This window comes from Centroberyx affinis, unplaced genomic scaffold, assembly GCF_046629955.1.
Source record: "Centroberyx affinis isolate AG114_WGS23_722 - 3 ecotype Tasmania unplaced genomic scaffold, CSIRO-AGI_Caff_v1 ptg004858l_1, whole genome shotgun sequence".
NCBI lineage: Eukaryota > Metazoa > Chordata > Actinopteri > Beryciformes > Berycidae > Centroberyx > Centroberyx affinis.
Window position 1 is genome coordinate 152,501 of NW_027282376.1, and position 17,330 is coordinate 169,830.

Consider the following 17,330-nt stretch of genomic DNA (forward strand, 5'->3'; position numbering starts at 1 on the left):
GAGAGTTAGCTAAACACAGTGATTTCTATGTATCTGTCCATGCGAGGTGTTTACTGTAATGGAGGTGTAATTGCTACGAGATGTCTGTTTTCCAGAGTCACTTCCAAGCTAATTGGAGATGCAGAGTCTCATAAAGGCAACAAGACCACTTGGCTCTGTACTGCTCCGATGCTACACACACACCCACGCACACACACACACACACACACACACACATACACACACACACACACACATACACACAAACACACAAACTCAAACACACTGCCTTGCTCTCTTCTTCTGGCCTCCTCCCCCTCACATTGGTGGGATTTTCTTTCCCTCACATACAACATGCATGCACATACAAATGCACACTCACACACACATGCACGGTCTCACACACACACACGCACACACACACACGCACGCGCGCATGCACCACTGTTCTTGCTGGCTTCCCCTCTTACGTCCGGAGCAGCTCTAAGATAGGCGCAACGTTGAAATCAGTCCCCAGGAAAATTGGATCCCTTCCACTGTTTAAATTCCACGGACTTTGAGGCATGCAGTTGCTTAGCAACACCAGAGCTGTATCCCCCTCCCTCGTATCCATTTTGGTTTAGTCGCTGCATATTCCAGCTTTCACTCAGATCAGACCTAGAAACTTAAATCTAAAATGTTTCTATTTCATCTAGATAAGCTGATTAAATGGGACTAAAATAAACATATTTGAAATTCTGATTTTTCTTTGTTTTTTTTTCTAATAGGCTACATTTTGAGAATATTACCATTATTGAAGGATTTAAGATGGAAAGTAAGCTTTGTGCCATTTTACAATTTTGATAAACAACCCTAACTCAAAATGTGGTACATTTTACTCCTCTGCATGTCAACTTTTCAAATGGAAACTAACCTTTTACAGCTTTGAAGGGAACAGTGAGTCAATCTCAGAATGATGTAACGAGGTAAAACCATGCTGAGGTGGTCGTTTAAACTCACCACAGAGACCCATCACACTAATCAATATTGTGATGTTGTCTCCTTTGCTTTTCTGAGTATTAGGTTCTTTGCAACTAAACAAAGTGTGTTATTCTACCACGGTCAGCTAAGCAAAGCATGTTTCTGCTCTGACAATGGTTGTTACATTCCTTTTTGAATTCATATCTGATGGGACTGCACAAACAGTGTGCATGTGAATATATGTATGTGAATGTGTGTGTGTGTGTGTGCACTGCTCTAATCGCTGTAATAACTTCTCCTGCTGTACATCACAATCCCCAAGGGTGTTGTGTTTGTGTGTTTGTGCATGTGAGTGTGCGTAGGTGGGGGATGAGAGACTGTGATTTCCCCAGTTTTCTCTCTCTGTTTTTTTTTTTTTTTTTTTAGCTTGGGGGCACCCTAAACATCCCTCAACTCATCCTCAATCATCCTCTCTCTCCATCCCCTCATCCTCCGTACCCCAGCTCCCCACCTCGATCATGGAAATCAAAGTATAGCTCTCTCTGGTGTCTCGCCAAACGTTAGATAAAACCTTACAAGGCCCACATAGACCCCAGACCCATGAATAAATTCCTCTGCTAACAAAAGGGATTTCGTTATATGAACAGGATTTTTTTTTTTTACTTTTTTTGTGAGTATGAGTGTGTGTGTGTGTGTGTGTGTGTGTGTGTGGGAGTGAATCCAGCCGTGAGTGGTCTAGTAGATGCAGAGCGTTCTCTTCGACGCTGCTCTCTAATCTCGCCATGTCTGCCTCTGCTGTTTAAGTTTTCATGCCTTGTGTGCTGATGCTTGAGACATCACTTTGACTTTGTTTATAGCCAGGGTACCTCACTACTGTTTCTGTCTCTGCCACAAATAGCTTTCATCTACACGGGGCTTTCTGCTCTCTGTCTACGTCCTCTTCTTCTCCCGCTCTCTCACACCTGCCCACATTATTGTGTGTGTGTGTATGTTTACGCGCGGTTTCTCTCTCTGAATTCTTCAAAGTAATGTAATAATAATAATATAATATATAATGATAATATATATATATATATACTATATATAATAATGTAATGACCTTTCCTTATATCTAGCTGTAAGACACTCTCCAGCTTCTGTGAATAGTTACAAGAACTTACCCAGGAAAGCAAAGGAGACAATATCACACTATTGATTAGTGTGATGGGTCTCTGTGGTGAGTTTAAACGACCACCTCAGCATGGTTTTACCTCGTTACATCATTCTCAAATTGACTCACTGTTCCCTTCAAAGCTGTAAAAGGTTAGTTTCCATTTGAAACGTTGACATGTGGAGGAGTAAAATGTACCACATTTTGAGTTAGGGTTGTTCATGAAAATACCAAGCTGATTTGGATTGTTGTGTTTAAGAGGGCGTCACATCCCAGAATCGGTATCAGTCCAAAGGTCGTGGCTTCACTACAAGTGTCCGGTGGCCTCGGACCGTGGTTGATGGACGGAGAAGTCCTCAGAGCAAAGGGTTTATTACAAAGCACAACCATCGATCTCACTGGCAAAACATTTTTCTGCATTTAGTATGTAATTCCTTGTTAAGTATTTACATAATTCATTATTTTCCCATTCAGTACTAATCTTTTAAGCTTTCTTTCCCTTTAGCGTTAAGACGTTCCTTTGGTATCCATTGGCAATCGATACAGCTGTCTGTCTCTTTGCACACAGAGAAGCCCTAGTTCTTCAGTCTTTGAAGTGGATAGTGGCGCTACGGAGCAGCGGGTCTGAGTCCTGGTCCTCGGGGCCGGGAGCCCTGCTGCTTCTCTATCCTACCAGGTGGTTAATTGCATTTATCTGGTGTCCCAGGTGTAAATCAGTCCCTGATTAAACGGCTACAATGAAAAGCAACGGGGCTGTGGGTCCTGAGGGCCAGGACCAAGAACCTCTGCTGTGTATGAGAACAGAATCTCAAAAAACAGATGTCTGAACTGAAACCCCCAGTTTACAAACTCATGTGACGTGACTATTTATTTACCTAGATTAGTATTATTACTCTGAGAGACTTTTTGCATACACGCCTTGGAACGGCTTTGAATATCCTCATGCCCAGAGAAGGTTTTAGCCATTTTTCAAGATCTTGTCTTGCCTTCTGTATACAGTCTTGTCTTTGAGCTTAGGAATAGGTCTTTCCCTCTTTCATTTGCAGTTTTCTAAGTTTTGTCATTTCTGTTCATACAGCATTTAAACCATGTCAAACTCAGAGGTTTTAAATATAAACATGAATAAACAAGATTAACTTAAATCAATGTAGATTTTCTTCTTATTTTTTGTTTCAATTTCTCATTATTTCAGTGTTCTTTATCTTTTGTTTATTCATTATCCACATTTGCCTCAGTGTCAGGTCGGGGTTGGGGGAGGTGATGGCATGTTGCATATTTATTGTTGTTGTACATGTTGGATTGAACAGTAATTGGAAATCGAAAACAGCTGATCACAAAAAATATTTTCTAATTTTCTATCAAATAACAAATGAAGATGTCACTGTAACTATGAAGATGATATAAACTTGTGTAAGGTATTTGTAATTTCTGTGCACAGATGGACAATTTGTCCAAGGTACACAGCAAGCCACTTTAATGACTGTGTTTGGGCTCGGCGATGGTCAAGCTGTCCCATCCATCTCATCTGCAGGGTTTGCTAAATCCATTACCGCTCCAGAGGAAAACTCACAGGGAACAAACTTTGAGTGTGTGTGTGTGTGTGCGCGTGTGTGTGTGTGTATGTGTGTGTGTGTGTGTGTGTGTGTGTGTGCGTGCGTGCGTTGTGTGTCTGTCAAGTTTGCTTCACTGATACATTACCTTCTTCTACAGTTCAGTTTTAACAAAGAGCTTCAACAGAGATTTTATTTGAAAAACGTAGGCTCTCATTGTATAAATTTAATCTAGTGGTTTTACAATGCAGGCACACAGATGATGTGGGGAAACTTCCCAAAACACAGTGGTCTAACGGTGCGTTCAAGACATCTGAGAACTGGGAAACAGGTGGGAACAATACAGACGCCCGAAAGAAAGTTGCATTTGTTTGGCTAAAGGGCTACTGTGCAGTTTTAAAATGTAAAAACTTAAACTTTGAATATCCAGCTGTAATAATGGATCATGCCATGCACACATGCTGAGGAAGGCATCGCACAAAACGTCTGTGTGACGGCACAACAAAGTAAACCAACGTCTAATCATATATCATGTCATCTGTTCTGCAGGAACTGGAGCCATGAAACATTTCCTCCATAAGAGCAGCTGTTGATAACAGTACAGCATACAGGCAAAATGTCTGAAGAAATTGACAGCATATAATTTGTTATCCTGCCATATTGTGTTGCTTATTGACTAGTAGATTGTTGCTGTGCAGTAAGTTTATGATGAGACAGTCTGCCATGGGCTATACAAAGATTTCTCTAGCAGCAGAAATAACACAAGCAGCCATCTTATGATATCTATGTACGATATCCAGATCCTGGAGAGGATGCTGGCAATCCTGCCACCTGCCATCCACTTCCAATACTGGATTTGCTGTAAAATGCAGTAATACAGTAGACCTACCTACCTGATCTTATTTTGGTATCCAAAAAATGGCCATTCCTCTATCAACTATGAGCATTTTTGATAAAGAAAGGAATGGCAGAATGTTGGAATGTGGAAAATGTTCTCAGGCTGCTTATAGAGGGAGACGTCACGCACAAAGCTTGTCAGCGCTCTCCATCCATCTGTGATTGTTCTCAAAAACCTTGTTGCCTAAATGAAAGATGGCAGGTATTGGATGAGAGCCAGCATCCGCTTCACCGGCTAAATTCTCTCTCCAAACGTTTCATTCAATAGCATTCAATGTCAGGCATCGCTGCACAAACGAAAGAATGATGTGCAACAGAGAGAAAAAATGGTTTAAGCTGAAAGAGCACCCGCTTGCTCACTACCAGACAATGTGCGATTAGCTCTGTCGAGTGTGACCAAATTGATCTAGAGTAAGATGTTTGTCAATATGATGTTCATAGTCTGGCAAAAAATTAAATAAGCTGTTCAGTGAAAGTTTGAGTGGGCTTTTTATGTGAGCTTTTGAAAGCAGTTGATCTCAAACCAAGCACAAGGCAGTCATTGGTTCATAGTTTGGCCTCCACTTGAAGAACGTCTTAAGAGAAAATGAAAAAGGCCAAAGGTGTTATCACCACAATTTCCTGCATATGTGACATTTGTCATGCTCCTCTGCTAACACATACCTATTTGTGTGATTCTCAAGGATGAAAATGAGATTACAATCCCAGGATTGAATATAAGTGAGAAATTATCTATTGATTCTGCTGACAGCATGAGATAATATGTGCCACATATTTCTATCTAGTGTCTTTTTATGTGTGTTTTACACATTACATCGACTATCTGTATGGCCTACAATTAAATTAAAGTGTCTCTGTCTCGCAGGATCTTCTCTGGTATCTCACCTGAATGTTCAGTCTATGTTTAATTTTCTGTCTTCTTTCTCTCAGAGTCTCTCCATCAGCCTGCGTGTTTGTTTGGAGAGCGTAGCCGGCCGGTGAGACGTGGAAGTACGTCACCGTTCTTGGCACGTGCTTGGAAAGGGCAACAGGAAAAGACCACTCACAAAGAGAGAGAGAGAGAGAGGAGAAATGAGGAGAGGTGGGAGAAATGGGGTGGTGGGAGCCAGAGAGAGAGGGAAAGTAAGACGAAGGGAGGAAGAGAGAGGAGAGAAAAAGAGAAAGGCAGAGACAGAAGGAGAGGAAAGACATGGGGCCGAAGAATTAGATGGAGCGGAGGAGATCTTGCTTTGCCGTCTAGGACTATTTGTTTTGTGTGGATTTCTGTATCCTCTCTCTCCCTCTCTCCCTCTCTCTCTCTCTCTCTCTCTTCATAAACAACCTGAACAGTGGATGTGGGTGACAGTCCAAAGAAGATTAAGGGCATGTAGAGTAGACGACGACCGAATCGTTAGCGAAGGAGAAACTAGATCTTTAGTCGTCACTCACTCAAGACTGAAAATGATGAAGAGACGAAAGTTTCTCTGTTACTTTTGTTCTTCTGGCATGGAGCGATCAGTTAATTAGTGTGAAAGCAGAAGTTGGAGATGTCTTTGCACTCATCCGAGGATGTTCATTCTCTCTCTTTCTCTCTCTCTCTCTCTCTGTATCTCTTTCTCTATATTTCAAGCGTTCTCTTTCTCCCTGCCTGGATCGTCACTACGCTTTGATCTGGCTCTTCATATAACAAGGCCCCAGGGTCTACTGTACAAGATAGCAGAAAGCGTCTAAACTGCAGAGTGTGTGTGTGTGTGTGTGTGTGTGTGTGCACATGTACACATACCCATGCACACACCTATATGTGCATACATATATGTGTTAAATCTCTGCTTGCTTGTGTCAGACACTCGCAAAATTTTCCCTCCTGGATCAATTCTTCATGAGGACTTTTTTGAATCGCTCACTCCACATTTATTAGTCCAGGAGATCACACTCCATTACTGATGTTGCTTGAGTGATTTTTTGGTTTTTATTAAATTATTTGTGTGCTTTATTGGAAGGTGATACATTTACTTTCATTACATTAACTGTAGAACAATCACTATCAAATTAGGACAGAATAGGTATCTGAAGTGTTTTTCTTCCATCCAATATTGTTGCTTCTTTATTTCTTCATGTCAGCAGTCAACAAATCTTGCACCTAAAATGTTACATTGACTCTTTTTTCATTGAACTGTTTTTTAGGGCTTGACTTGTCTCCTATAGTGTCACAGATTAGACCCTTTCTCTGTTTTCTAGATTTAAATTTGAGTTAAAGTTGTGCAACAAGATGCTTTTTGCAGTCCAGTGTTTAGTCTTCTACAGTGCACAGGCTTATACTTTAGCTTTTTACTCCACCAAACATACAGTGACTGCATCAGCAGGCACCATAGCAAATTAAAGGTGCCGCAAGTAGCATCTTAACATCAACACATTTAACGCATAGAAACATTAGCATAATTACTGCACACAAAACAGACTGTCGCCAATACGTTTGGCAGCCTCTACACTCTTACATTAGGTGCCACTGGGTCCCACTGGGATTCTGTGGGACACTGGCCAGCAAGCAACTGGGTTTATGGGAAATGTGGTCTTATGTTGAGAAACACTAGCATTAATTATACCACTGGCGTGAGATAGAGGCTATACCATCGTCTCCACCATGGTCTCATTTGTTTACAAAGAGGTGTGACCAAGTCAAACACAAGATCTTTTGTCAAGACTTTAGAAACCTTTTCGAGTCAACAAAGTACAAGTCAAAGTCAAGTCCCAAGCCACCAGAACCCAAGTCAAGTCAAGTCTCAAGTCTTCTCTTCATGCATCAAGTGAAGTCTCAAGCAATTAAAACTGTGACTCAAGTCTGACTTGAGTCCAAATCATGTGACTCGAGTCCCCACCTCTGTTTATTTACGGTGATTATACGAAGGTCTCACCATTAATTTCACAATGATATATTGATTTGTCACACCTTTTAAGTAAAACTGGACATACAGAAGTGAAACTGCTCTACCGATCTTATACACAACGGCATGTTGGACAAAGATCTTTCTGAAAAAACGGGTGCAGACCTAGAAAACATGCAAACACGCACACACACAGACACACAACAGATGTTTCTGTTGCATCTAACAAACATATGGTGGCATCAGACAGAAAATTCAAATTTCATGCTGCTGTTAATTGTCTATTCTGCTCTGGTCTGTGTGAGTGTCACCGCCGGCCCAAGAAACTACACTGACTAATGTTTGCCAGCAAATGGCAGCTGTTGGCCCCGGTTTTGTTCGGGTGAATCAGTAATGAGCAGAAACTCACTGACAAGGGGTGGGACAGCAAGGTGCAAAAGTTGGCGGTAGCAAGGCAAACTGTCACTGTTATGTTCTCTAGCAATGGGAACAATCCACTTTTTGTATATTTCCCTGCAATGCCATTTCTGGTATTTTCTCACTTTTTGTTTCTCTCTCTCTCCTATTCTATATAACATCCTACTCTCTCTCTGTCTCTGCCCCCACCCCATCTCTCTCTTCCTTTCTTTTCCTCTCTCTCTCTCTCTCTCTCTCTCTCTCTCTCTCTCTGTCTCTAAGATCAGACAGGATGTTGCGAGGAGGAAGACAGCGGGGTCACGGTCTGATCCAGAATCTATGATAAAGATCACCCATTTCCTTTACGTGTTTGTGTGTGTGTGTGTGTGTGTGTGTGTGTGTGTGTGTGTGTCTGTCTGTCTGTCAATAGCACTGCCTTCTTATACATTTTAGGGCCAGTACACAAACTGCACAAATGTATGCAGTCTTGCCCTGTGACCAAAGTTTAGTTAAATATGTCTGTCACCAGACGAAAGCCCAAGCCCATCTTTTGCTCTCACACGCCACATTTCAAGTCAGTCTGTCGGCACTTTAACTTTACACACTCTATTCCAGTCATATTCCAGTCAGCATTTGTTTTTGTTTTTTTTAAAGTACAGTTCCAGCGTGATTGCAGTTTTCGTTCCTTTCCTGCATTCCCTTACTGTTTTACATAAACAGTAAACAAACAAACTCTGTCAAAATATTATAAGTTACTCCCAGTAAAGAAGAAGCCATAATTGTGTAAAATCTATCTTTAATTTCCGTTTCATTTTCAATGACTGAAACATCTTTCAAAATGTTAAACACAGTGCTAATAAACACGGAAGAGCATTATGAACATGATGAGATGTTTAGAGTGAGGAGGGAGGTTGGACAACATAAGGCCAGGTTTGAGGAGAAGGAAAGAGAGGTCTTCAGGTCCCAGTCTCCTGTCTGTCGGGGGTGGAGGGAGTCCCGGCCCTCTGAAGTCTGGCCGTGGGTTTCTGGTTACTCCTGCAGGTCTGCCATGATTACCCCCGACTCACATTCCACAGCCCTCATTTACTCCAATCCACACAGGAATTATACAAAGTCAGCATTACACACACACACACACACACACACACACAGAGAGAGAGAGAGAGAGAGATACACACATAAACACACAAACCAACAAACTCAACAGATTTCCAGTCAAGTCTTAAACCAACTCTTAACTCAAAACATTATTCTCAAATTACCACATTCACTTTCCCCCACTTCTTAACATTTCCTCTTCCTTCTTCCCATCACAAACTCTTTGTCCATAAAAAAAAAAAAAACAGGCCCCATTCAACACAACTTGGAGACTCAGATGTTTGGACAGTGGCTCAGACTGTGGCTGAGGTTTGTGTTGCCGCTGTAGTGCTAACCTGGTTGTAAAATGCCAGAGATGCTGTAATCCACATGGAGGCATTTGTCGCCTCACACACCAAACTGCGAGGAGAGCTGTGGTAACAGTGGTTTAGCCCCCGACCTCCTCCGTAACCCTCCTGCTGGAAGGAACGGCGTTACAGACGGCTGAATGGACATCAGATCAGCTGCTCACATGTCCACATGTTTTGCACTGTTCCTGTATGATACTGCAGCAGGACGTTATGTTCTTTCACGGTGACCAACCAATGCATTACAGCATCAGTGTTTGTACAGATTTCTGTGTGTGTGTGTGTGTGTGTGTATGTGTGTGTGTCAATGCACAAATGTGTGAATGCAAGCACATACACTTAATTAATATGCATGCCGGCTTGGATGTATTGCAGCGCCCTGTGCTCATATTTTTCTTCTCGTCTCCGCGCATTGTTCCCTTTGATTCTCCTATTGCTTTATTAAAGTCAGCTCCGCGTCAGGGAGGCTGACATCGACGCTGTTCCTCTGCGGAGGGTTTGTGGCCTCTGGGAGGAAGGCCCAATAGGACAGAGCACAGCGCAATTCATAATCAGGAGTCAGGCGAGGAAATGGTTCTTCTTGTGCAACGTAATTGAAAAAGAAAGGCGAAGAATATTGTAGTCATATCAAGCCTGTCCCATGCTGATATTGCGCCTATCAATCATATTTCACTGGGTTTGTCCTGTGTGTTCACTGACTTCCCTCTTGATTTATCATAGTAATAATACGTACATACTGTGTATATATATATACAGATAGAGAGATCACTGGAGGAGGGGGGTATGTGATGATATGGGCTGATATGATATATGTCAGTGGGTGTTCGGGGGGGAAAATACAATAAGATGACATACATTTATATGAGAGAATGATGGAGTGCGGTCTCGTCTGCCTGAGAGAGATCAGAGGGGAGATCAGAGATTGGGGAATCTGTCATTTGCATGTACAATATAATATGGCATGGTGGGGAGCATGTCACCGTACTTCATATATGTGGTGTAACACCGCACCAGAATTGTGAAGGTTATGTTCAAAGTGCAATGTGCAGATTGTGGCTTGTGTGCTCAAACTTTTAGCGAGTATCATAATCTCACATGTTACTTAGAACTCATAACATAATCAGATTAGTTTGCCTCCCAAATCCATAGGCTATTAAGTTAAACTGATCATTTATTCATTTCAAAGAGCGGAACATGATTATACTTAAATACTTAAGATACAAAACCCCTACCTGCTCCACAGATGTGCAATAGATACGCAATAAACACATAGACAAATTCCCAATTATACTGTGCACAATTTGGTGACTGATGTGCTAAAAAATAAAATAAAATAAAATAAAAATGCTGCTTACGTCTATAATCCCAGTCCCCCTCAAACCTGTTTCTCAATGATCCAACAAGTAATCACTTATTGTTTTCAGTATCTCATCTCATCCTGTGCTTTTTTCCAATTATTGTAATGGATGGAATATATTGTCATTTTACCTGTCCCTTGTGGCATTTTGCATTCCACTAAGATGTCTGAATCTAACCATGGAAATCATGTCCCAGCTATAATAATAATAATAATGATAATAATAATAATAATAATAATAATAATAATAATAATAATAATAATAATAATAATAATAAAACAGAAGGTCTGAAGAGTTAGAAGGTCTGAGATGAGGCTAAAGAACAAACATAGCTGTGCCTTGAAAATAATCAGTAAAATGTTAAAATGAATTTTAAAACTAAGCATCAGTGTAGTGTTGATACAGCAGAGGTAATATGATCCTGTCTATTTTTTTGGAAGGATTGAAAGCCTCGCTGCTGCATTTTACGCTGACTGCAGCTGAGACAGATCCCCTGACTTCCTGTTGTGAGTAAAATAAAAGCATGGATCTTCCTCAAGGTCAGCAAAAGATGAAAAGAAAACACCTGCATTTTTAACTGGAGGAAGCAACACTAAACAACCTTTTACTTGTTCATCAAAACTGACAACTGAATCAAACAGGCTTAAAATTGGCCTAGAGACTACAGACATTATACTGAGTCAGGTTAATGAAGTTGGGCAGGCCAAGTAAAACATTTTTATTATTTGGGTCCCAACCTATAGTTTAAGAATGCAGGGTTTATAATATGTACACAACAGTTTAGAATTTATATTGTCCATTTTGTGGAGAAGGTCATCAGCTACCACCGGAAATCAGCTCAGGACCTGTAAAAGAACGATTATGCCTAACCCTTTCCACCCTGGCCATCAGCTTTTCTTTATTCTCTCTAAACAATCAAAATAAACATTAATTCCTGTTGGTGCCTTATGGGGAAAAGCCAGGTTCTGGTAAATTTAGATTGCTTTAATAAATCACAATTGACTTAGTTAGGGCTGTTTACCTATCTGTGATTATCTGAAAAAAAATCTGATTGCAACACCACTACTTCAGAATCCAGAGGAAAACATATGAAAGACTGTAAGCAATTTAGGCAATTTACTGCATTGTCTCTTTATATCAAGACCTTCAACATAATGTCTGTGTCTATGGGCCTTTGCTAATGCTATTAACCCGCCTGCTGGAATGAGGACCAATCCGCCAAGTTAAGTGATTAAGTGATTCTGATCATGTTTTGTCTTTAAAGAGCAAATTAGCAATACATAACAGTTTTTGAGCTGTAAACATGGCTACATGGCTTCTATATAGTTGAATAGCATTAATCCTGTACTTGATTTCAACATTTTTCTAAGTCCTGCATCTGCTTCTAGGGGCAGAAAATCATTGCTGCGCTGTTCTCTGTGGGATGAAACTTTCAACTGTGTTGCACTTCTGGCCACACCTCCATCAGTGAAGTCAAGGCAGATATTTCACCTTTGGCAGCACCAAAGACTTTGTGATCAGAAAATTGTTACCGACCCCAAGTAGAGATGGGTGATCCGTTATCACAGACACACACCCCTATTCGCTCTCACTCCTCACTCCACTTTTTCGCATCTTTCAATATTGTGTACTAGCTGGCTGAAAACAGTGAGTTTACACAATCTTTAAGCCTGCATTGTTGATTTCTGCTCTTTCTGTTGTCTGCATTCCTCAAATGGTTCTCCATTTAAAAGGGACTGACAGTGGGATAAGACGGTGTGTGCTGTCCACCAGTAACTGCTAAGACACAGAGGATCAATACATTTGATTCTAATTCTTCTTGTAGTGTTTGTACAGTCTGGGGTTTACAGTCAACACCACCCTCTCTCCCCCATGACCCGGACCTGCCAGCTACGTAAAGTCAGCCAGCCACATGTAGAGCAGACACACACACACACACACACACACACACACTAACCTACTGGCTGCAACTTCCCCACATCAGAGAGCAATGTCGCCACATTACATCGCCATTGAAGAATGTCACTTCTGAGACAATAAAAGTTGCACCAAAGTAAGGATCTTGACTTATGAAGGGTGGATGTAGTCTGGGTCTCTGATGTGCAGGGTGTTGGGTGGGAGGGACTCCTGATGGGTCCCGTGCTCAAGCTAAGCTGTGTTATATATTATATGCATTAGGGTTGTGCACATCATGTAGATATGGATTGATGTTATGAGGTATGCATGGTGTCTGATCGTCACGTGCAACTACATGAAACTGTACTTATGTGAAACTTTAGTGCTTAGAACGCAAGATAAGTTTCTAAGAAATTGATATTGAATTTAAATTTTGGTATGTGGAAATATACTTGTGCATGTGTGTGTGTGTGTGTATATAAGCATACCAAATCTGCCCAAACCTGTCCATTATACTGTCTGTGCCATAGCCCCGATGCTGTCAATGCCACCACCTTCTTATACATTTTTACATTTTATGGCCAAGATACAAATTGCACAAATGTGGTCTTGCCCTGGGACCAAAGTTCAGTAAAAAGTTCAGACATAAGCCCATATTATAGTTTAAAGCTACAATCTGCGATTGATGAAAATGCGGCCTCATCATCTGTGCTTGTTCTGTAAACATTGTGTTGTAGCGGGCGGTGGGGCAAAGTGCAGTAGCCACGCCTCCGGGTCAACTTAAAGGTAAGGATGGGTGCTTGCTACATTAGTGAAAATTTGGTGTCATTACCATGCTAGTGCCAGCATGCTAGCTTGCCAGCAATCCATTTTGGGGTTCTCCTGGATGGTGAAATAATGTGTACAGCCTCCACTGTGTAGCATCTGTTACTATCAAATGTTTTCTCTCTGCTAGCTACCTATCTTATAACTTACGCTGCGTTCTATTCAAAGTCGGACGATCATGGTTGGATCTGCGCTGCCAAGGCTGGAGGAGCTGTCATCCTGTCACACGGAGAAATCACTGATAACCATTATTACCTTGCAACAGTTTTCCTCATTTAGATGTAGTGATTAACGTAATGTCTAAATCTTTTCTTTTACGTGCAATCACTAACAACATCCACATTTTAATACTTAGATCCTTGGTGTAGTAGAGACCAAGGAGAATAATATAACATACCTGTTCAGATTTTTTTTTTCCCCCACATTCTCAAGCTGACATTAAATTAACTGAATGAAGTGCTGGAAATAAGCTGCCACTGCCCAAATGCAGGAAAACATTCAGAGGCGTATATTCTGCAATTCCTTGCCCGGATGCACTGGAGCACAAATTGCAGATTGTAGCTTTAAGAAATCAGTCTTATCAGTATTTTTACTTTACACGTGTGCATGCGCACATGTGTGCACATAAGCATCACTGAGTTGTCTGTATGTGTTTCTGTGTGTTTTCCAGTGATTCAGTGAGGTCAGGAAAAACATGACTGCAGGGCATGCTGGGGCCAAATAAGCATAAGAATGCCAGAAGTGACTGTCGCCTTCTTTAAAGCCCCAACCCCCAGCCACACACCCAGCCTGTAAACACGGCTAGACCACCCCCACAACCCCCCCACCCCCACCCCCACCCCCCTCCTGCTGGGATCAGGCAGATAGACAGACAGTAAAGTGTCTTATCTTCCCTCCAGGGAGGAGGAAGAGGGGGATGGGGGGATGAAGGGGTTGTCTTTGTGTCTACCGGCACAGACGAGGACTTTGTGTTGCATCTACACATGCATACAAATATATGCATAGACATATACACATACGGACACACACAGACAAACAGGCACAAATAATATATGACACAAAGCACACCAATATGTGGACAAAACATGAACACAATCCTTTGATATGTATATATATTTTGGATATCTGTAGAATGCAATTATATAAAATCAGATAAATAAAACCAGAATGGATTAATTAAAAAATCAAGAAGGTATTTACAATGGTTAATTTATATGCCAGATGACATTTTAATTAGAATAAAATAAATCCAGATGTAAAAAACAGTTGTGCACATACAGACACAAAAAGCAACCACATGCAACCTCCACTAACCCACCTTAGCAGGCTGTAACACCCCACCTACAGACCACAACCCTGTTAATCCTCCCAACCCCCCTAGGTCTGCACACACACACACACACACACACACACACGCGTACACATGCACACACACATTGGCTGACCTGCGGTAGATTGTTGGGGTGTGTTTACCACAGACAGACAAAGGATTAGCCAACATGCAGGCGGATATTTTATACATTTCATGATATTATGGAATACAAATCATAGCATTATAAGTCAGCGAAACAAACATGGTATTTTTGCTTTGGGGAAAACTGTGCAGTAAGGGTGAACAAACAATACAAAGCTTCTTTCAGATTTCTTCATTACTATAACTGAACACTGTCGGTATTCCACAAACAGTTTGGGGACGGTGACTTAACGCTCCTTCAGTTCAAGAAGCCTGCAGGATGTTTTGTGGTGTTTTCAGCTTCTGCCTCTGTACCCCAAGATGTAATATCACTGCTCAGGTCACACAGCCGTATACAAAACTCACTATGACGGGGAAAAAGAGGCCCAGATGTATTTAGCTTAGGCTTGGTTAAAGGTTTGGCTGTGTGGATAGTTTGGTAGTGACATACTGACACACACACATACACACACACACACACACACACACACAGGAGCACATATGTACACTAACATGCTGAAAACGCCCTGACATTTCTGCACCATACACATTGTCCAGTCTTCATGCACCTAGACAGCTCTGGGGAATGAACATGCTTTGTGTGTGTGTGTGTGTGTGTGTGTGTGTGCGTGTGCGTGTGTGTGTGTTTCTGCCATCATGCTGCCTGTACCCTCGCAGCCACATTTTTCCTAGAAGGTTCTCACAGTAAACACGCTCACATGTTCGTGCCGACTAGAGTTGTTGCCGAAATCAGTCATAGTTCGAATGGAATTATTGCTGGGCGGAATCAGGGTCACCCTGTCTGAGGGAAGTCATGGATATAAGACCATCTCTCACACACACACATATACACACATGTACTCACACACACGCACACACACACACACACAAAGCTTCGAGCCGATTTAGCTGTATTAGCAGGGTTAGGGATTATTGTTGCGAGGGTACAGGCAGCATGATGCCAAGGAACAGGGTCCCACCGTGTGGCCACACCCTCCCTACGCTTAGACATGCCCATCCCGCTCCAAAATACTTCACGGTGTAATATTTATGCTTTTTGTCATTCAGGTTTTCATTCAGATTTTCATAGTACATACAAACATTTTGTTAAACAGAGACATTAAGAAAGGAGAAGGTAAAGAATACAGTCAACCACAAATATTGGCCATCCTGTTTATCTGTGTTGATGCCACTCACTTGCTTTTTTTGCTGTCATTAGTCATTCAGTGTTAAATGTTGTTGTTTTTAAGGAATGATTTGGTTTGTGATTACTGATAAATACAGGTGGTAAACAATAATCTGAATGGTGGTAGTGTATCTTTTCCAGGGACAGGGAAAGGTGAGGTGAGATTATGCTGGAAAATGCACTAAAGGTTTTGTTTCGATTGCAGGTCAGCAGCCTAGGACTGGTAAGAAGCCTTTTGTAACAGCTGTGGTTCAGAGCAGCCAAATGCTGAAAGGACAGGGAGGAAGGATACAGACCGGATCAAGCTCCGTTTCAGCCGAGGTTCCACCTCCCTGTCACTGGCACAAAATATTTTGTTTTTCGTCACTCATTTTGTAAATAGAATTTAAGCTTTTTAAAAGTGTTGTTGGACGGAGCGGAGGATGGGGGTTGGACGGAGTGGAAAGTGGGTCTTGTGAATGTAGGTCTTTGAGACAGTGTGTGTGAGTAAAGCAGGCTTACAGTAGTAATCCCCTTCGCAGACACCCATCTGACTAGCAACAGGACGAGGCCCAGACAGACACACACATACAAGCGCGCGCACACACACACACACACACACACACACAGACACAGACATACACACACAGACAGGGTCAGCTAAAAAAGAAATCAGCTATTTTATTTGACCTCAATGATGGTGGAAGTTGTACATACCTTGTTTTTATAAATATAACAAACATCTACTATTGCACTCAATCCATTACTCTAATATCAAAGAAATTATTTCTAATTATGGAATAAGGGATAATTAGATCAAATTATCTGTTAGTAAATGGCAAGTCGTGCCCATTACAGACAATAAGTGTTTCAGAGTCCATTCAAATGAATTCTATTGCTAAAAATATCAACGTGTTTAATATTATTCATTAGCATGTTCCAACTTTGTAGCGTTTGGGACAGTAAAATCTCAGCATGTGGAGTAACCAGCAGACACAGCAAAAAGACTTGTCTCTAATCTAAAAGGCCTTATTTGTGCAAACACATTCCTGGTCTTCCAGTGCATCGTCCAGTATGTGTTAATTCCCACAATGCAGCACTGACTTCTTCCCGTGATATCCGTCTTCTCTCTTACTTTCCTATTTTCTATCCAGCTATCATCATAAGGACGCTCCACCAGGAAGCCGGCCCTGCTGTTGATTTTATTGGATCCTGAAACTCATCGTTACTGCTTCCTGGCTGTGATGTCATCAGTCAGTTAATGACAGAGAGGAAGTGGGACGCTCACCCCAAAATAACTGAGACAGAAAGGCAGACAATGTTAAAAGGCCTAATGAGCCTTTAAGGACAGGGACAAAGAGTGAAGTTATGGCTCTGTCAGTCTGACTCATTGTC